The sequence below is a fragment of the Zootermopsis nevadensis genome, unplaced genomic scaffold (assembly GCF_977971745.1).
Source record: "Zootermopsis nevadensis isolate Lab colony 2312 unplaced genomic scaffold, Znev_1.0 Znev_ptg000002l, whole genome shotgun sequence".
In the NCBI taxonomy this organism is placed as follows: Eukaryota; Metazoa; Arthropoda; class Insecta; order Blattodea; family Termopsidae; genus Zootermopsis; species Zootermopsis nevadensis.
In genome coordinates this window covers 4,320,944-4,343,110 of record NW_028259134.1, presented here as the reverse complement: position 1 = coordinate 4,343,110, position 22,167 = coordinate 4,320,944, and the positions used below count along the sequence as shown (strand labels likewise).

At 37.2% G+C, this 22,167-nt stretch overlaps 1 protein-coding gene across 6 annotated transcripts in view; it reads right to left on the bottom strand.

Moving 5' to 3' along the window:
* LOC110833858 (5-hydroxytryptamine receptor) overlaps positions 1–22,167 on the bottom strand; it is a 501,370-nt gene that overhangs the window by 281,535 nt on the left and 197,668 nt on the right. For all 6 annotated transcript variants that reach the window (XM_087354865.1, XM_087354884.1, XM_087354857.1 and 3 more), the window contains one exon: positions 5,266–5,322. The gene's annotated coding sequence lies outside the window, so the exon portion shown is untranslated. The remainder of the gene's footprint in view (positions 1–5,265; positions 5,323–22,167) is intronic.

The following is a 22,167-nucleotide window of genomic DNA, read 5'->3' as shown; positions in this document are numbered from 1 at the left end:
ATTCGATGTATTTCTTAACCTACAGAGTCCGTAAAATTAATTTTCATAAACACGTCTGCAAAGCAAGCTCAGGCCATAATATACTTATGTATTTTTCATTGTCTTGATAAGGCCTCTCAAACAAACGCCAAGTTAATACCTGAAAATAATAAATGATCTGTCACTCATTCCAGGTCTTTTATCTTATCGTAATCTCAATAATCACTGCAGGTGATACAGAGTCATTACATATCCAAACAGAACTCCCCTAGGTTGAACGTCTTCAAATAAGAATTAATCTCTACTATATAAGCATACTAAGAATATAATACCATAAAAGACGAGAGAAGAAGTAAGTTGAGGGACATACATCCTTTTTGCACCTTTAACACAAAGACTTGTTACGCATTTCAAAGGACGTTATGACTTAGTGAGCAAACTGACTCGTGCCTGAGTTCGATCACAAGACTGTCGACATTTTCTTAACAACTGAGAACTGGGAAAAGGTAAGGGTCTTTGTGTTTCTTTCCTTCTAGTGAGTAATGACTGCTCTTTCGCTGGGAACTTCGAATCCTTGTACGCGTGGTGAACATTTGGAATTGAATGCAAAGGAAGACGTATTTTCTACGTCTGCCTGTAGACGCAACGACGGATGTAGACAGGCGGGAATGCGACGAAGGAAGAAATATACGAAGTTTCCAGTTACATGGTAATAAAACCATCGCGGCTGTTCCATTTTATCTACATCAACAATTTTAAAAGAGACGTTTATTGAACGAATTTCAAAGTTCATATAGACAAATAATAACCTATTTACCTATTTGTAAGTTTTAAGGAGGTATAATTTAACATACTTCTGATACAAAGAACAGTCGGTTGACTGTGTTTGAAGAAACATTCTTTACTTATTCCGAGAAACGTAAACGTCTCTGAATGTACTGTGTGAGCTACACACCTATTCATGACGTTATTAGTGCTGCTTATATCCTAATTATTGGGATAAAGTACATGGTCCCACATAAACATAAGATTATATTTAAAGCAGTCATTTTGTTTCAATAATTTTCTTTAACCAAGTCATAAGTTCTCTGAGAAAATGTATTCTGTTTCAACATTTTACAACTGTTTAACTAAGGCAAGAAATGTTGAATAAACTTATCTTCTTACATTGTCATCTTCACAGTTCACTACGTAAAATCCAAGCTTAACTACGTACTACGATACAAAAGTCAATCCAGAAGAAGGTCCACCCCACCGCCTCCGGGTAACACTCACCAACACCTCAATGACTTAAGTCGAGGTCACCCTGGTTGCTAGGACTCTGCTCACACCAATTAATCAAAAGTGTCCCTGAAAATTTCTGTTGGCCTAATATGTCTGTCTTCTGGCTTGTTGCGCCGTGTAGTCTGATAGACGTTTACCGATGTTATAGAGGTCCTTGATGCCTCCATCATCAGAGCCCCAGAGCACGTATGGATATCGTGGCAAAGAACCAGGACTTTTGAGGTGACGTCCCACGTATTCTGCTGAGAACTTGACGTCTCGCCAAAAGATACTGTTCTGCCGGGGGCCAAACCCAGGCCGTCAAGCCCATAGGCCGCGATTTAATTACATAAATCTGTAATTACGATAATGATTCATCAAACGTCCTGAAAATGGTTGTGTTCGTCTCCGTTTCAAAGACACGTCTAGGATAAAAATCAAAGCAGTTACCGTTTGAACCTCTTAGGTTAGGTTGTTAACAATAATCAACGTGGTCTTCAAATTTTCGATGCGTTTTTTTTTTTAAATTTGTGCCAAACATTTTTACGTATTTTTATCGCATTTTTATTTGAACAGTAGCTATCATGGCAGTTCACATCTGTGTCTAGAAACTGTGCTTAACATTCTGAAGCGTGAAGCTTTTTACAAAAACTTAATACGTATTTCACAACTAACTGAGATAAATACGCGGCGCACGAAATTTGTCAGCGACACTGCTCTCTATCTCTATCTCTTACATATCCCAACGTACATCTCCATGTTTAAAAACACTCGATTTTGGGCATTTTCCTGAGCCACTTGGGTGAAATTCACACCCTAATCCATTACTATCCATTTTAATATTGTCCCCATCTAAGCTTAAGTATGCCAAGTGGTCTCTTTGCGACATTACGACGAAATTCTTCAACTCATTTATCATCTTCCTCGTGTTTGTTAAATCACACAGAACGATACCTGATCTGATTACTGCGCTAATTTTCGTTGAACAATGTTTAATAACGTCATCATACTAGAGTTTATAGCAAAGGCATGCAAAATATACAGATTTCTGAAGTATTATTGTTCTTGTAGATGCTACTTAATAACGATATATGTCAAAATCTGACGTCAGTATGGAGATTTCCTGCTTTAACATCGTGCAACACGGCTTACGGATTTGGAAATATATGTCATGAAAACTAAACGAAACCATTTGAATGTCTATCATGGGGATTACATCTTTCAGTTCGTAACACATCGGTATGATGATTTATGTACAGACAAGCCTCGTACACAACCCATCGGATATAGGAAGGAAAGAGATGAACGTGTAGGCTACAAGAGCGGTCTACAGCTCGTTACTTTTGATGGTATTTGGAATGCATTACGCTTCCGATAATACAGCAGAGAGTAGTAGTCATTTTACCAGTTTCATACAGTTCATCTTTGCAGAGTTATAGGTACCAGTAAAATAAGGAACAATAGAAATGAATACCTAATTGTTTTAAGATTTTATTTATAATGGTTGCTGTAGATACTGATTTACGTTGAGATGCGATCTGAAGTTCTCATGACTCAGATGATAACGCAGAAGTACAACTGAGAAGAATAGCATCACTTGAAATACTTTCAAAAATCATTTTTACTTAACAATTAAGTCAATACACAATGCATTTCCCCTAGAAATCTTGTTATTGAATGTAAAATAAAAACGAGCTCTGATACACCTAGAGAACTCAGCGTTTAAAAAACTACGAGGTAAAAGTTGACTGAAAAGACAATTCTTGTCTATAGTAATGTTGGTAGCACTGAAAATTATAACGGATTTAAAGAATTAAAAGGAAACCAGCGATCTATGACCCAATATAGACGTGGAAGAGATTACATTCACGAAGAATGAGAGTTCAATATGGCGGTGACACAGTGGGCGTAACAAATTTTTACGATTCGGTGGAAATCTTTGAATAAGAAATTACCAGCGTTGTTCATACGCGTTCCAATAACTGTAACGCGTTGATATTAAAGTACTGATCGATCAGTGTATCCCGAACAACTGAAAGATCAATACTGATAAAAATGCATGTGAATAGCTCGTCGAGACATATAAATTATGCGAAATATTTCAATGTGGTGTTATTACAATGACGGCCTCTTGCTGTTTGCAATGTGATGTGGCCAACATTGAGAATAAATTTGTTTTTTATTTGTTCCTTTAATCTGTAGACTCACATGTTTCCATAAAATATTACTAAATTAAGTATTTCATGACAACGGAGTGGTTGAATAATTAAAGTCTTTCTCTTTTATTCCAGGAAGAGTTAGATGCGTAATCCCCACATGCACAAACTTTCTCCATCCGTCCATGAATTATCAATGGGCCACGGCTAGAAGCAGTGAGCAGAGAGCTGTGTGCTGGGACCGGGTGTAGACGGAGCCATAATTTATCCTCATACAAATAATTACATCAAGAGCTGTGATGTTACAAAGCAAATATTGAACGTTTCTTACTGTTTAAATACCACACCAGTTAACGTTTTTAGTTTCAGAGAAGTTGAATCATTATAAAGTTTACATTTTAGTACTGTTATAGTGTGGGTGATGCGATAAGATATCCCGAAGATACTGAGGAAATTCATGTCACGTCCTTCGGCGCCGAAATGGTGTGCTGATAGTAGTAACAGTTGCAAAGATGTTAGTTTTAACAACAATTTAAACTGATCTTATTTCTTCATGTTTTAAACTGTCGTCACGTTTACGCACGTTATTACACTATTTAACTAATGCTCGTTTTTACGTCGAAATAAGTTTTTCGTGTATACTTTGCTATCAGCTATGTTCTCTGTGGTCACTGTTCTATTATTAAATACCAAGCGATTATATCATGTTAGAATTTATTCTGAAAGGTTACTATGAAATATTTTTATAAATATATATAAGTTCTAAAATGTTTAAAACTTTGAAACGAATGTACGAGATTTTCTTTCGTGATGGTATTTTGTAACTGTGTCGTGTTCCCAGTCTGCTATTCCCGAATGGTGTGAGGTCGAGTGACGATAATAAAATGCATTAAGATTACGGTACACGGTAGGATGCTGCGATGTAGAATTATTACCTCTTCATCGACATAAAACAAAACTGAAATATCGATCGCTTTTCACTCTAATAATTCGGTGTTACCTCAATATCATCATACAACTTTGGTATAATTCAATAGCGCTTATATTTCACATCTTTTCAAACACAATTTGAAATCTGTTCCACATTACAGCGATATCTGCATCATTTATGAATGACTATGTTACGTACTAAAATGAGAGAAAGTGTTAATTGAACATAACGTGGTCCGACGCAACTGTGTTCTGAACGTAGCGTAAAGAAACATGTGCTCTGTAACAACAAACATTATTTATAACTTGTGTTGGGCAAGGCCGTGGTCTAGGCAACACGGAGTTTTCCTCCGGGGGCTTCCCCGGTTTCTCCGTTGCATCCCATTCACACACAGAAGAAGGCAATGGCAAACCACTTCTGGATCATCTGCCAAGAACGTATATGAACAGGTCCCAGTCCGAGAAAAGGATGGAAGGATCCTGTTCATATGGACCTGTCGTCAGACAGAACACTAAATAAATAAATAAAATAATACTTAAATGCTCGCTGTCACAATTCCACTATCGGTAATGTTTCTGGTTTATCGTGTAACCATAATATAGTGACGTACACGAAACGCGCTGTTTCATCCCGATTATTGTACAGTTCTTATCAGCACCCTTAAAAATGTTCGTAGCACAAAAATTGGATGTAAATATAACCAATATCGTGTAAGGACTTTTTATTCGAAATTACCTCGCAAATCACCTCTGATGTATAGGAGACCGGTTTCGAAACACCATGTCTGTGTTTTGTGTTTCCGAGACATTCAAAACGAAAGACACAAACGAGTCAATGAGAAAGCAATTTTAGGATAATCATTGCAAAATAAATAATGGGGAAGCAACACAGATCAGGCATACAAATCTGAAATGTGATCAAAATAAATTTACTCACCTTTCGCAGTGCAAAGTAGATCTGTACCCAGTGAACGGTCCTACGCCTCGTGAGGTCCTGCAAGTAAGAGACAGAAATTATGACGGACAACTGAAAGTTACGAATTTATTACTCGACATTTCAGATTTTAAATCAGTTCATCAAACGAAAGAGCAGAAGTTTCCATAAACATTAAAAACCGGATTTTTAAATACTGGCGTGGCGTTCCTGTGGGTGTAGAAACACAATTTGTATTATTAATTGAACCTTTGTTCTTAGATGCCGTTACAAAATGCTTTTAACCTAAATGTTGAAAGCAGAATGACTGAAGATATTGTAAGATATTGTATAAGATATTGTAGGTGCGTCATATTGTGATTTATTTAAATAGTATTAAAAATATATTAAAATTGGCCGTCAATCACAATATAAGATAATTAAAAGATTAAAATATAATTTTTCGTTCCGTATCGAGTACTCGATTTACATATGGAACATTTACGACATGTTTCGGCTATCATAGAGCCGTCATCAGGTGTTATGTTATAAACTTTTTAACTGAATTACTGATTTTTAATGATTTTTAGTTTTATTTTTCTTATCATTTTCTCGTCGTTCATATTTTATCTTCATCTGAAGGATGGCATACAAAACGTGTAAGGAAGATATTGCGGCCTAAGTTACCTTAAAATTTAACTAATAGGTCTGACGAAATTAAAATGCCATCAACATCAAATCACGACGAAATAAAAGATGCATCACCTTCTCTCGTACTTCTAGGCTTGCCAATACAGCGCAGATAATAATATACTGACTACTACCTTTCACTTGTTTATAAATGTTGTTCACACTTTAAAACACAATACACATTCATCAGTATCATTTTTAAATTCCTTTCAGGTAATGTCTGATATATACAGCCGAATGACACACAACAGCACAGTTAAAATGAGTATTTGTGCCGATTAAAAGACGTACTCTAGCGTGAGAACTCCAAACCCTGTGCCTGGCCTTCACATCAATGCTACCAACCTGTCTGTCAGGGAATACGCATTTACAACGGAAGTAGAGTCTCTTCACCTTTTTTTGTTGTGGAACCCAGTCAAACGTCTCCGGGAATTCATTTATTCATGTTCGTCTTCAAAATTGGACAGACATATTGGTGCCTTTGCTAAAAAGACGCCTGGTACGTATTTAATAAGGTATATAAAAGCCATATTAAGAATAACTATGACGTCATCTGTATGCTTACATCACTGAGAGCTGAAATTCTATGAGGGTTCAAAGAAAGTAATCTAGTTAGTATAGATCGAACATCCATTTCTCTATTATGGTTGTGAAGGGGACATCATTCAGTGCCCTTGAAAACTTCAAGGCAACATGTAAGTGAGATGTAGGCCTGCGTTACTAGTTAATAACTTTCTATAAAACCAGACAAATATCTGTCCTCCCTGAAGGATGCACACACGAAACATTCGACGCGTAAATCAAGCAGAGTACCGTCCCTTGAGAGGGACTGTGAAATCTTTAATGACAACGATACTCGTCCGCATGTAAATTCTATTTTCGATTTAAAAAAAACAACAACAATTATTCTTGTTCTTACAACTGTCAAAGCTTCATCTTTAAAGCCAAATTTGTCTCAGGTACTCAAAATATGTTTTAATGGCCTAAGCGTTGTTATTAATACGCGTTTCTTGAATGTGTTCGTTGAATCTTGTACAGTGTACACCACGATGACCAATGAAATTCAGAGGGCAGTCTGGCCAATACAAAGGCCCGAAACAGTTTATATATATATATATATATATATATATATATTTCGGGTTGTTGTGTTAATTCTTCAGTGGTAGTTTCAGTGCACTGGGAAGAAGATTGATACAGCTAACCGACGATCTTAAACTAGGGAAGAAGATGACGTTCCAGGAATTAAAGCGAGAAGCCGAGAATAGGGACAACTGGAGAGCTCTTTTTTGGCAGAGCAATGGACCTGTCGTAAGACAGAACACTGAATAAAAATAAAAAAGTTTCAGTGCTGATAAACTTATGTAAACATTGTACTTCTTAAATAGTTTCATGACACATTTAGCAAAAGATGACAGTGGTAGATATTTATGGAAGAACGCGTTGGATGATTCAGTAGTGCTACTGAATATCTCGTAGTAAACGTTTTATAATAGGCGGCTGTGTTTATTTCCCTGTTTAAGGTATGGAATATATAAAGTGTCTATTAAACATAGCAAGAAATTCTTTCCGATATTCTGTGTTCCAAGTGTTACAGTGATCGTTCCTGTGGGTTTAATGTCCATTTCAAACGACAGTTGTAAATTGTTACACCTAAGAAAGTGACCAAGTTCCGTCTCTGGACTCGGGAGACCGGGGAATTTAGTGGAAGCCATTATTGAGCATTAGGGTGCTGCTGTTTAATCCCCGGAGAATAAGATCCATTTAGTAGGAGGCGAGGTGAGACCCCCACACGCGGTCTGGACACGGAGACGAACAGAACAATTGATGCCCCTGTTGGGAATCGCAGTCCGGACCTCCGGTATCTTTTCAGCCATTTTCCGACTGAACTACCGGAGCGGAAAATCCACTCATTTATGATGAAGAAAACTAATTTAGTACAACGTAAATGAAAGTTTTTTTAACAAGATATCACAATTTTTTTACCGACACCCTAGAACCGTGGATCTAGAGGTTTGATACTATCCAAGTGTTCAGCAGTGCGAGTCTGTTGGATATTCATCACACTTACTGTCTTAGTAATTTATTTCTGCGGAAACACACGAACCTGGGCAAAATTGTTTACGTTCTAAGCTATAACACTATTAAAGTGACTAATTTCCTAACAACCTTCCGGACACAGGATATGCATTGAGCGGCTGATGGAGACTGAACACATCTGAATTCTCCCACGTCTTCTCGGAACACTGACGCCCGATTAAGTGCCTTTATATGACGACTTTGCGCTGATATTTAATGACGGTACATTTTTCTGCATTTAATTCTGAAAAAAATCATCTTTGTTATATAATCTAATAATACCTTCGAAAATGTGGCAAAATTTAAAATATTTAAGAATTATAATAACTAAAGAAAGAGTATACTGAAGCAGGGAAGTGCTTGTTTCAAAAGTAGTTTGGAATACATGATGTCATACCCGCTAGGTAAAAATATACAGAATTATAATAATTTCCGTTCTGTATATATGATTCTAGCAGCGTCGATTTATAGGACTATTAATGAATTAATTAGTAGCTTAAGGAAGCAATATTTACATACTTTAAGATTCTATCAAGCATGCATCTAGAGAAAGCGCTGTTATGATAACTGGTATCTTAGCCTAGATTTGAACCCGATACTATCTGAATAGATGATAGGAATGCTAACTACTCGACCAAGTAGTTTATTGTAAATAAAATATTAAAATCACTTTTATGTGGTGCTGAGGTTTGGATTAAATTAAGCGTGACATTACGTGAATTTGTGTAGGCTTTTGAAGCCGAAGATTGTCTAAATTCAATCCGTACCGCAAAGAAAACACGACTCTTCACAATTACAAAAGATCAGCCGGTAAATTCTGTTTAAAGAAATAATCCCTGTTTATAATGAAAATCTAACGGGACCCAAAAACACAAAGTAAAGAGTGTTGAAGCTGGTGTGATATATAGTTACCACTGTGCTCTGAAGTGTTTATTTCTTGGAAATCGCTAATAAATTTAATCTGAACCGACGTTTAAAGTAGACAAAATATCTAAATAATTTTTCTTGCTCATAAACAGAACCTTTCGCTCATTCCATGTTACTACTGACTTGTCTTTCTCAGAAGAAGTTTCTGAAAGGTGTTTTGAATTGTTCGATGTCCGAAAAGATCGCGTGACGTCATTTATCAACAGTTGCAATTAACTGTGCATTGGTTCCGAAACGAAAATAGATTATATTGGAGATGGAAATGTCATAAGAAAAGATTTATTGAAATAAAAGCCTGTTCAAACAGGGTTACCTCCTGACGGCTGCAGAGCATTTAGCTTCAAGAAAACACATGGGGAGTCTTATGTTTAATTTATTTTATCTTTGAAGGTAACGAATAGCTTAAATGTGGTTTTCTATTCTTCTCAGGAGCAATCTGTATGGTCTTGCGATGCAGGTCCGTTTGAAGGTTTATTTACAGTGTTGTTTTTGAAAGCTGTGTCCGATGAAGTTACAAGGGGGAGAAAAACTTAAAATAAGATGGATCTTGTGTTCACCTTTCTAATCTACAAGGCAGATTAAAACCGTAGAACCAACTTCATTACTCACTTCACTTCTTTCATTAAATTCTAAATTTACAACACCATGCTGAAATGGTTCACCTTTCGTATTCTGCATATTCAACGGTTTTTATTTTACGAAAAAAAAAGAAGTTAAAAGTTAATTTTGATCTACAGAATGTAACATCCTTCACAGTTACTTTTTATTTTGTCTACCTTCATCAATCAACATCACTGACTGGATTTAATCAAAGCACTTCTTCTCATAATGCAAAAATATACCGACCTGTAGAAGGAATGAGATTGGAGAAATGGGATATTATTTCATTAGCCGGAACTTTATGCAATCAAGAACTCAGGTGAATTAAAATTTTCTTTACAATGAAACCACCCCCCACCCCCAATATTTCTAAGAAAGTTTCATCGCGTTATAAACAGAAAAACGACGACACCAAAATTCTGCATTTTAAATTCTTTTAATAACTCTAGAAAGTGGGAGCATGATACGACCATCCAGTATCGGATGTTTCTAACTTAAATTAATCAATTCTTTTATTTTATATTTCACACTTGCTTATAATTAAGTAACTAACTAACTAAATAGATGCCTTAGGAAACCGGGAGGTTCATCACCGAATTAACCAAAGCTCTCCACCGGACCCTGTCCTGAGCCAGCCAAATCCAATCGTCGTCAACTCCAATCTCCTATAGACCCCACCTGAGGTTATTCTCCCATCTACGTCTAGGTCTCCCCAGCGGTCTCTTCCCCTCAGGCTTCCCGACCAATACTCGGTGTACACCTCTTGCCCAAAGTGCAATGTAATGGTCCAGTCGGGTTGTAGTTGCAGTTAGGTTCATTGGATTCATGCTAGGTAGATTTAATTAAACTTTTTTAAAGGCCTAGATGATTTGTCAGTGATAAACTAGGAAGGGTATGGAAGGAATGAACATAATTTGGATGCCGTGACTCGGTTCTCATAAAAATAAATATTCATACCAAAGAGAAACACATTATGTTGAACAGAGATATAAACTCTATTGTTTCGATAACGACAGCCTAAATAAATAATCGAAAATAACAAATATTCCACACAGGTGTCTAAGATACCAATATATTATATTATGAACAAATGTAATAAAAGTTTATATTAAATTTCATGATACGTAAGGAGCATACTGAAGAGATAAGGAAGAGAGAAATATTATTCCGACAAATTTTAATTCACAGATTCTCGTTCTGCATTAATTTGATCCAAAAACAAAACATATCGTTTCTAGGAAGAACTCGAAACGCTCGTATAAGCGCAAATGCTCCACTCAATATGGAGATTCTGACAACAGCTATAAACAAGTAATTAAAAGATTAATAATCTATAATTTTCATAATGGGTCTACTGATTCCGACCACGTTACATTTGGTAGATAGGACTAACCCTCACAATATCATAAATGATAATATAAATATTTATATCGAATTTGCGTGTATATATTATCTATATTCACATCAAATTTCACGCACCTTGTTCCGACTTTCCATTAGTTATCGCTCGGAACTAACCAGGCCAATAGATTTCAAGCGGTCACCATTTTAACGTTTCACATTACATAAAGGTCTTAAAATGCGTTTATCGTGTAATAGGTTTCTCAAAAATCAAATTTCAAAATTCAGTACAGGTAGCTCTCGATTTGCGCCGGTTCAATTTGCGCCGATTTTAAAACCAGCTAGTTAAAAAGTCAGAAAATATATTTTACTATTATTTATAACGTTTTACAATGTATCTCGTACTGATTCTTATACTAAATCGTAAATCTTACTTCCCTGATTTTGAAAAAAATTATAAGTAGTCATCTCTGCAATTACGTATATTTCGTTAACGCGAATTTGCTCCAATGATATCGATGAATCGGTTAAAGCTGTTTGTGAAATGCAAACTTTTGCATATGCGAGTTTGCTCTTATGCAATTTCATTCCTGGCGCTTTAAACGTTCAAAGGACTAATTTAATATCTGCGGAGGTAACGGGGTTATTTTTACTACGCGATTTTCTATAGATCGGCGTCTTACATGAATGCAACTATCGCATAACAGCAGAGATGATTGTACACATGAAAGAATCACAGTCAATCGCAGGAACCAACGAATTGATGATTGTAAATGTATGATATTTTTTTAAATTCCCTTTATTTTATTTACGTTATTTCAGAGCTTTAAATGTAACGCCATTATATTACTCGTCAATGTTTGGGTGCTGGAAACGCATATCATTGACTTCCCATTGATTTACATTATAAAAATAAATTTCAATTTACGACGCATGATATAAGTTAATGTTCCTTAAAACATTTAATTTGGTTGAAGGGTTACTAATGATCAGACCCCAGCACTGCGGACTTCCTGTCAGTGCGATCAGGGTGACCGGCGTGCTGAATAGTGGCTGACATTGAGAGCAATGTTACACTCGTAAAGCAAAAAGTAGGTTTATGTAAGATTTGAAGTTTTCACAGCGGTGAGTATGAAGATTTCTGTCTTCTGGGTTGTTGCGCTGTGTAGTCTGGTCGATGTTAACCAACGTTTCAGAGGTCATACTGCCTCCATCATCAGGGCGATGAGTATGAAGATTTCTGTCTTCTGGGTTGTTGCGCTGTGTAGTCTGGTCGATGTTAACCAACGTTTCAGAGGTCATACTGCCTCCGTCATCAGGGCGATGAATATTCAAAAATTAGGTTAAGTACGTGCATCTTCAGACAATACTTATTACAGAAGTAATGGAGTCTAGTTGTATTAAACTACCTTTAAAATATAACTTTTTCGTCTTAAAGGTTTCCGACACTTATAATAAATTTTGTCGTACGGTAACGAATGAATAAAGTATCTGTTGAACTTTGTATTGTCATTGGACTCCGAGAGGTTGAAACATTCAGCATTTCACGACAAATAACATATGGATGCAAGGACGTACAAGAAAGCTCATGGGATTGAATGACAGTAATCATAATAATAAATAATAATTATAATAAACTTGGAGACAAACTACTTAAAACTAAATGAGTTTGTCTTTTCAGAGCAGATATTATTTAAAACATTACCTATCTACATTTACATTAATTCCATCTTGGATCTCATGTATTCATCTTAATTACAGTAATCTTCAGCAATGTTACCAACCTTCATTTATCTCCCTACGTCAGAAATAGCTTTAAGTAATCTATTAAACTTCTTAATATTATTACGAAGATTTTAAAATGAGACAAGTAAGTTACTTTCTGGAAATGGGGTAGCTATGTGTGTCTACTTCTGTCTTGTTTTACGTTATCTGGTGTTGAGGACATGACCTCAGGACATGAACGAAGCAATCAGTGGATATTGCACATGGACAGTTCCGAAGAGGCGTGATTCTGTATTACAGGGGATGGCTGGAGAGTCTACAACCCCTATTAATAAACAATGCTTAGGAATTCGTGACTCTGACAGACTATTTGTCATGAAATAAGCAAAGGAATAAGGACAAAACATATGGAAATTGAAACGTGGGAGTCATTAGAAAGACAATTAGAAGAAAAACTTATGTTGTATTTAGTCGGTGCAGGTCTCAAGGCACGGTTGCTATGGAAACAGAAGACTAAACGTTACATGCATGCCTTAGCCTATGTGCCGTCTGCATATCATGTGAGCGATACGAGAAGGAGACAGAGGCTAGTCAGAAAACCTGGAAAGAGGAGACAACTCGGCAAATATTTGTTTAAATGAAAAGTAATAACATTAATTAAGTTAGACCTCATAGAAGTACGATGTGGGGGTACAGAATTCATTGACGTCGACGACAAAATTATTTGTAAATGATAATATGTGCAAATATATTAAAAATATGAGCAATATAATATCTGAAAAACTGCATATCTCAGCATTACCATGTATCTGTTCATATTTACAAAGACAGGTTGTAACAATCGCATCGGGAAATTTTGTTCTGTATTAATTTAATAAATATTAATGTTAAGTGATAATTAATATGACGTAAATTAGAGTTCGCATTTATTACTGTTGGTACTGCAAGAACATTTGGCGGCTGTGCCGGATGCACTGCCTTTCCGTTATGCGCGATCAATGGGTCAATTGTCCTAGTCCTCGCGGCACAGCTACTAAATATTTTCTCTGTATTAAACTCTTGTAGAAAATCGCATAATAACTGTGATACAGAGCTTCAGGACGAAATTCAAGGTGTCGTAGAAGTTAAATGTGTTCCAGAATTTATTATAATAGTCAATACATCAATTCAACGTCTTCCTGGTCTTGCGGAATTTTACGCAGCATAGGTTTTCTCGTAATTTAAAATGTTTCTCTGTGACAGAGTCCTAAGAACACAAATACTTGAAAAGAATAATTGTTTACGTGGGAAGCTTCGTCATCGTGTAGCCAAAATATTCAATAATTCAGTCATCTTTGTTACGCAGAATCCGTATGAGCACGGGAAAACTAAAACATAGTTTTCTGGGCTGGAATTGATTGAAGTCTGACTTCTTTTCCTGGCAAAGTTGTCATTCGAACAGTGAAAAGAAACTCGGTGTAGTTCGGTGCCATGTCCCTAATATAGATCTCCGATTGTTTCTGGGTGGATGAATGTATACAAGAATTGATGGTTGGATTGATTCATGAAAGGATGGACAGATAGTTGGAATGATACATGTTTGTCTAGACAGGCAATTAGATTTGTTCACAGTCGCTGCGTAAATGTGACTGTCTAAGGATGTGAGATGAAAAGAGGAGATAAATTAAATATATTTCGAATTCCTGTTTCTGTAATAAAACAACACCAAGTAATTAACAATGTCAAAGAAAGCTACGAACAGAGGCTTGTGTCTTGCCTTGACAAAAAGTGCTCATGCAAAGGATTCTTGGATGTGTCCTCTGTTTGTATCATTAGGATAAGGGCCGGTGTTCTCTTCCGAGTGTCGAATAAAGTCCTTTGCTGAAAATCTGAGAGAAGTAATTAAATCAGATTTTGATAAGAGTTCGTGTAATACGTATCTCATGTACGTAGACCGCCATTTACGTGTTTCTGTTTACAGCAAAGTAAACTGGAGCATAATCGTGCGATGCTTGAGTGATTCTGACAAGATGGCTTAAAATAATATGTCTATATAATAAACAAGTCCTGGTTTGTAGTTATTTTAAAATAAATATTAGACTACAAGTAATGTAAAAACATAAGCTTCTCTCAGACGATAGACTGATTAATTGATTCTTACCTACAAATATTATTAATCGTCTCATCAACTAAAGAAACGAGCTAATTTTGCAATCTAATATAGACATTTTCCACAATTTTCACCTAAATATATGAACCCGAGATTCAAGCTTCTTTTTCTGTCTACTGTTTCAACTGTTTATTGCAAAGTAATTCTTGACAGAATAGGAATGAGGAATTAACAATGAAGCAATTAAAGAAAGAAACATGCCAAAAAGAGATAAACGGCCTTGATATCGGATTACAAATAGATTAATATATGTCATTGTACAGCCTACGATATACGTTGAAATATATTTGCTCGTTGGTTTGTGTTCTAACAGTACTGTTTCTAACCTTCCATTCTTTATTGGTGGGTAATTTTCTAGCAAGTTACTATTTTATTTATTGTTCTGTCTGACGACAGGTCCATATGAACAGGATCCTTCCATCCTTTTCTCGGACTGGGACCTGTTCATATACGTTCTTGGCAGATGATCCAGAAGTGGTTTGCCATTGCCTTCTTCTGTGTGTGAATGGAGTAATTGTTGGGATGCCACGGAGAAACCGGGGAAGCCCTCGGAGGAAAACTCCGTGTTGCCTAGACCACGGCCTTGCCCAACACAAGTTATAAATTCGGGCACCGCCGGGAATCGAATCCGAGACCCCAGGATTACAAGGCCAGCGTTCTAACCGCTAGACCACCGTGGCCTGTAGCAAGTTACTACAATATTATTAATTCTGCAAATAACTTGACAATTCATAACAATAAAGAAACCGACTATACCTGGCCATAATTCCATGTTGCAGAACCTCGGTTGAAAACTTTAGTTATCTCCTGCCTTCAACAAAACTGAAGGTTCATTAACGTGTTCAAATAAACCCGGCATTAAACGTTTCCTAAGGTTGTTGAATCCACTCAGCATCAAAGCATACTACTTTGAAATATATTTTAATATTATCCACCAATCTACACATTTGTAACTTTTCATGCTGTCTCCTGGCCAAATTATTGCAGGAATTTCTTACCCCCCTTCGTGTTATAAATTCTGTCAATATAACCTCCCCTACAGTTCGCTCTAATTATACACTGTTATGACTAACTTCATAGTGTTCCTAATTGTTTAAATCGCATATCAAAACAATGATGATCTACTTTTAAACAAACGAAGAGGACTCTTCAATAACGAGACTTGGTTCCTGTATATTCACTACGCGACGCTGTATGAGCTGGTTCCAGTTACCTTATAAATACAAGAGAAATATTTAATGAAAGAGACTTTAGATTAATGAAAATTTCCTTCTAAGAGAACGAAACATGGAAAACTGAAGAACGTTTCCATTGGACTGAACATAATTTTAAGACTATCAGATCATAAGTGGTAACTAATTCTGATGTGAAAATCCACTTCGAAGCTCTTTTCTTTAAGAGCTCCATTTTATACACAGACTTCCTCAACTACTGACAATAAAACGGTAGGAGAGTTCAGATGTGAGATTTCTTTTTCTTTAGACTCTTTCTATTCCATATAAGAACAGATGTGAAGCGATTCTCAGACAACTTGTTGATAACGGGGTAATATGGCGGGTGTTGAAGATCGACGCTTCAGGGTTGAAGGTATAAAAAACGTAAGAGATAAAAACTGCAGTAACTCACATTTCATATTGTTTCTGGCAGGATGGAGCACGCTTTAGCAAGAGCTTGTTAGTTGTCTTGATATTTCCTCAGATTTCAACAAACCTCATTGAAAGTCATATCAGATATGAACCAATTACAGCCACACGTTCGCTTCGGGGCGGTTTAAGAAACGTGGCGGGAAGAAACAAAGGAAAGTCCAGCTGTCGTCTTCGGTTAATCTGGAGCCTACAAGACTACACGGCGTTACAACCCAGAAGATAAACACAGACAAGTGAGAAGCGCAGATCTTATAATATAGAAAGTATTACTTTCTCTCACCGACGTGACTGCAGTTAAACGTCACAGCGGACTAGATTTCTGGACATCCAACGTGCTCCCAGAAGTCAGGGCTTCCTTACAGTAAGTTCACTAATAAAGTTGAAACGCAACTGTCACTCAAAGCTTCCAGCTGGAAGTGCATGAATCACCGCCAGGCACTTGAAGATTTTCACGTTAAGAACCAAGTACGAGGTCCGATCGAAAGGTTTCAAGACTGCGCGTATAAAAACCCGTACACTTATCTCGGGTATTAAATTCATCCATCACCCTCGAAGTAGTTCCCCTGGGAGTGAACACAACGATCCCAGCGCTGCTGCCAAGCCTGGAAGCATCCCTGGAAATCTTTCTTTGTCAGCCTGTCAAGCACCATCTGCGATTCTGCCTGAATCTCTTCTATCGTCTCAAATCTCCTTCCCTTTAGCTGAATTTTCATCTTTGGGAAGAGGAAGAAGTCACACGGAGCTTAGAAAGGAAGTTGGGGTCGGTTCTTGCAAGATCTTTGAGCTCCTGACAAACGAAAAGTCGATTCTGCTTCTGGTCCTCAGACAGGATGCGTCGCATGTGGAGTTCTTCCTTTAGAATCAGCTGACAGGTCCCATAGCCTATCCCAACATTGTCGCACAAGTCGTTGATGGTACGACGTCGATCTTCGTAACATTTTCGGGCGTTGTGCTCGAAGATGGTCGTCCAGAACGCTCGTCATCATCGACAGAGTTTCGGCCATTTTTAAAACGTGAATGCCACACAAAAGTTTGTGCACGACCCATTGCGGACTCCCCAAATGCTTGCTTTAGCATTTCATAGGTTTCCGTAGGCGTTTTGGCGAGTCTTTGGCAAAATTTTATTTTTTCATGAAAATCCGCCATTCCGAAATCGCAGGAGGGTCGGTGTAATGCACTACCAAAACGCCCGTAACTAAGAAACAAATGCTAATTCGATGATGCCGGCTGGCACACTGATTCACTATGAATGTAGGCCGCACCCCCTAGCGGCAGAAGCTCGTACTACACCCGGTTCGCCCTCTATTGACACAGTCTTGAAACTTTCCGATCGCACCTCGTACATCCACTGCTAATCAAAACAATAAAATCGAAGTATGTTATAGCACTTCTTGTCGGGATCCAGAATGTGTCATTTGCGTTAAACTTTACCAGTGGACGGAATGTACAAGAGATGGCAGCATGTGATAGTGTTTCGAGAGTGTAATACTTACTTTTAATAAACCACGTGCTTAATGATTTTATCCATTTCTTAAGCGCAAAGTCATACAAACCAAAACGTTCAAAGTATCATCAATTACAATTCGTTTGTCACGGCTTATATACATATATATCCAATGATCCGTTGCCACATACGAACATAATTATACGACACGTTACATTCTTAAATCGGTCCAGAATATATAATTTTCACCCAAAATTATGCTCATTAAATCGCGGTGTATGTATATTCACTTATTTAATTCACATCTAATCAGTGTCTGTAACAGCAAAGGCCTTACCTAGTATCCACAACATATAATATACTTCTTCCTCCAAGTTTTTCTCAGCAACTGCACTGAAATAGCGCTGAAGCCAACTAAAGTTACAAGACACGAATTTCTCATTCGTTATTGAACCCGAAACTTTTTTCGTATTTATCAGAGGACACATTTGGTCAGTGTCCCGAAAGACGTGAGTCTAGTCCACACCCTCATATACTATTTAATAGCATTTTAATATTATCCTTCCTTCTTCACAGTGATACGAATAAAATAAAACAATGAACATCAACCACCTCAAGCTTGCGTGATACGGTTTTTCTCCAACAAATCACAGATATTATCGATTTTAAGACGTTATCACGTAATCAGTAGATCTACGGAAAAATAAAATATTGACTATGCTTGTACAATAGTTAAATCAAATTTACAGCTCTGTAATGTACTTAATTGAAATTCAATCAGTATTATCCTACTACCTAGATTTTAAAATGCCATTGATTTTAAGACGAACCCTTGAGTTACTAACAGGATTTTATGTGGGAAGACACGCTATATCCATTCTTAGACGCCATCAAATGTAAGAAGCATCATGATATCAGAATTTTAAAATGTAAAACGCGAGTCTTAGAATCGAAGAAATACGATGTCATCAAAATAAACTTACGTTATACTACGTTCTTTATAAAACTGAACAAATAATCCACACATTATTATGCGACGTGCATAAACTGAGATTTTATTCTTTATGTTACGTAATTAATTACTTTATTGCTGAATCTCACTTAGATTCAAATATTATCCTTAAACGATTGAACATTGAGCTTTAATCAGTAATTCCTTATTTGACTGTACATTATTATTATTATTATTTAGTGTTCTGTCTGACGACAGGTCCATATGAACAGGATCCTTCCATCCTTTTCTCGGACTGGGACCTGTTCATATACGTTCTTGGCAGATGATCCAGAAATGGTTTGCCATTGCCTTCTTCTGTGTGTGAATGGGATGCCACGGAGAAACCGGGGAAGCCTCAGTGTTGCCTAGACCACGGCCTTGCCCAACACAAGTTATAAATTCGGGCACCGCCGGGAATCGAACCCGAGACCCCAGGATTACGAGGCCAGCGTTCCAACCGCTAGACCATCGTGGCCATCATTTATTTATTTTATTTATTTAGTGTTCTGTCTGACGACAGGTCCATATGAACAGGATCCTTCCATCCTTTTCTCGGACTGGGACCTGTTCATATACGTTCTTGGCAGATGATCCAGAAGTGGTTTGCCATTGCCTTCTTCTGTGTGTGAATGGGATGCCACGGAGAAACCGGGGAAGCCCCCGGAGGAAAACTCCGTGATGCCTAGACCACGGCCTTGCCCAACACAAGTTATAAATTCGGGCACCACCGGGAATCGAACCCGAGACCCCAGGATTAAATGAAAAGATCTTACAAGCTTCGTAAACAGGCAACAAAGTAAAGTGATTGTTCCTGAAAAGTGTGCATGCAATGAGTTTCAAATATACCGCCGTTAATTTTCGGTTTTTAATGTGGAAGTATGACCCAAATCACAATTGTTCTTAAACACATTAACCACTTACCACTGCAAGTGATACGAGGCTTAAGATCTTGGGTAAAATTAAACTATGACAAGAATTGTTATCGTCTGAAAATAAAACTGGATTAATTGGAGTGTAATGAGAGCGAATCTCACAAGACGCTTATGTCTGGATGCAACTAAGAAATTACATTTTCATTCCACATTAACCTCGCTTATTCCTTAACGTCAGAATTCTGTACTGAGTGTAATTAAAAGTTCCTTTCCACAGAGTGTCGTCTTACAGATGCTACAAGGAGCATTTTCCAGAATAATGGTTAGAGGTCAAAGAGCGACTTCCGTTAGCTTCAAGTTTCAGTTTCCGCGTCTCCTCTCCATTTTTCGATTATTTCATTTGCGGCGAGAAATACGGGGAAGATTTTACGAAAGATAATGGCTCTTCAGAAATTAAGACATATCGAATACAACAGTTAATGGAAATATTATGAAACTCATTGAATTGCCAGACAGATATCTTCATTCTCATTTCAAGTGTAAACTTAAAACTTTCAGAAGCTTTAACAACTGAAATTAGTGTCGAACAGAAATTTTCTTATACATTCCAGACCCGCTAAATTTTACTTGCTTTCTTCATACGTACCGCCACGGTGTTCTAGCGGTTAGAACGCTGGCCTTGTAATCCTGGGGTCTCGGGTTCGATTCCCGGCGGTGCCCGAATTTATAACTTGTGTTGGGCAAGGCCGTGGTCTAGGCAACACTGAGTTTTCCTCCGGGGGCGTCCCCGGTTCCTCCGTGGCATCCTAACAATTACTCCATTCACACACAGAAGAAGGCAATGGCAAACCACTTCTGGATCATCTGCCAAGAACGTATATGAACAGGTCCCAGTCCGAGAAAAGGATGGAAGGATCCTGTTCATATGGACCTGTCGTCAGACAGAACACTACAAATAAAATAAATAAACTTCATACGTAAATATATCCATACAATACAACATTATGCGAAACAGGAATTAAGGTTCTCAGGGTGTTGAGTTTAAAGATGGCTGTCTTCTGGGTTGTAGCGCTGTGTAGCCTGGTAGAAGTTTACTAACGTTCCAGAGGTCCTTGCTGCCTCCATGATCATGGCATTTTCTCCCTGACGATGGTGGCAGCAAGGATCCCCGAAACGTTGATAAACATTTACCAAATTACACTGCGCTACAACTCAGAAGGCAGCCATCTTTACTATATGAAATATTTTCTTAGCCTGACATGTTTCTTCACAATTTTCCGATGTCATCAGGGGTCATTTGTCACTAAATTTAGAATTTAAGATGATGCCTTCATCACTTATAATCTTTAACAGAAATTAAAATTCATTTTTTATATATGCCCTATTCTTGCTGATTTATATATGGCGATTATCTGTGCGTCTTTCTTTTTTGAGTAAATATTTTTTATATTCACTCCTCTTTTCCTTGCATCTTCAATGTCTTGTTTGTTTCTCGTAATTCGTTATTTGTCCGTAAGTTTCTAATCATTCCACTGAATGCTGCATATGTATGTATCTCTCTACACAACAAAGACGGATTATTATGTTATGTGTCTATGTTAATACATACCGTCAGCTGGCTCAGCTAACATTGGTAATAGAGCTACATAATTCTGCTGGTAGATGACTCTGCCAACAATACAATAAAGAAATAGGTCTGCGTAATAATAATATGAAGTAAAAGATGGTATTTGTGTATCTGCAGTTATAAAAATAGTGTATTAAAAAAAATTCGATGAGAAAACTGAGGACTATAAACAATTTCGAAAACATATTTCCTGTTATTATAAAATAGTTTTCACATCAGCTACGTTTCACGTGATGCAAGATAACTTTGATTAATACATATCTGCTACATGTGATATCTCAGACAGAGCTAATGTAATTAAACCACGGTTTGGACAGATCGTAAGTTTTATGATGGTGTAACCGCTGTGTGCTTTCGTATGTCAGAAAAGTTTAGGCGTCTGGGATGACTATATTTATGCAGATAATGAAAACGAATTCTACATATACAAAATACGAAAAAGTTAGCAACGCGTTCTTAATAGGTACAGTTTAAATTTGTTCGGATGGTTGCTTATGACCAGCGTCGATGTAATATACCAAGTTAGCAAAGCATTAACTGTTCCTTCTTCTGTTCGTTTTACTCACAACTGAATATTTAAAATATGTAAAAGGGAAGAAACTAGAGAAAAAGAAGGAAAGGAAATGCCAGAGAGAAGTATCGGAAGGTAAGGAAAATGGGAACGAGGGAAAATTTCTCCCTCCCCCGGTATTTTTGGCATGCGACGCGTGACGAAGGAGGGCTCCTAGAATTTCATTTTTATTCTTTGTGTTGCAAGTTGTGAGTAATGTGAGTCTACTGAGATCAATTTTGTTGAATAATTTGAAGTTTATTAAGCCGTATAACGTATGCATGC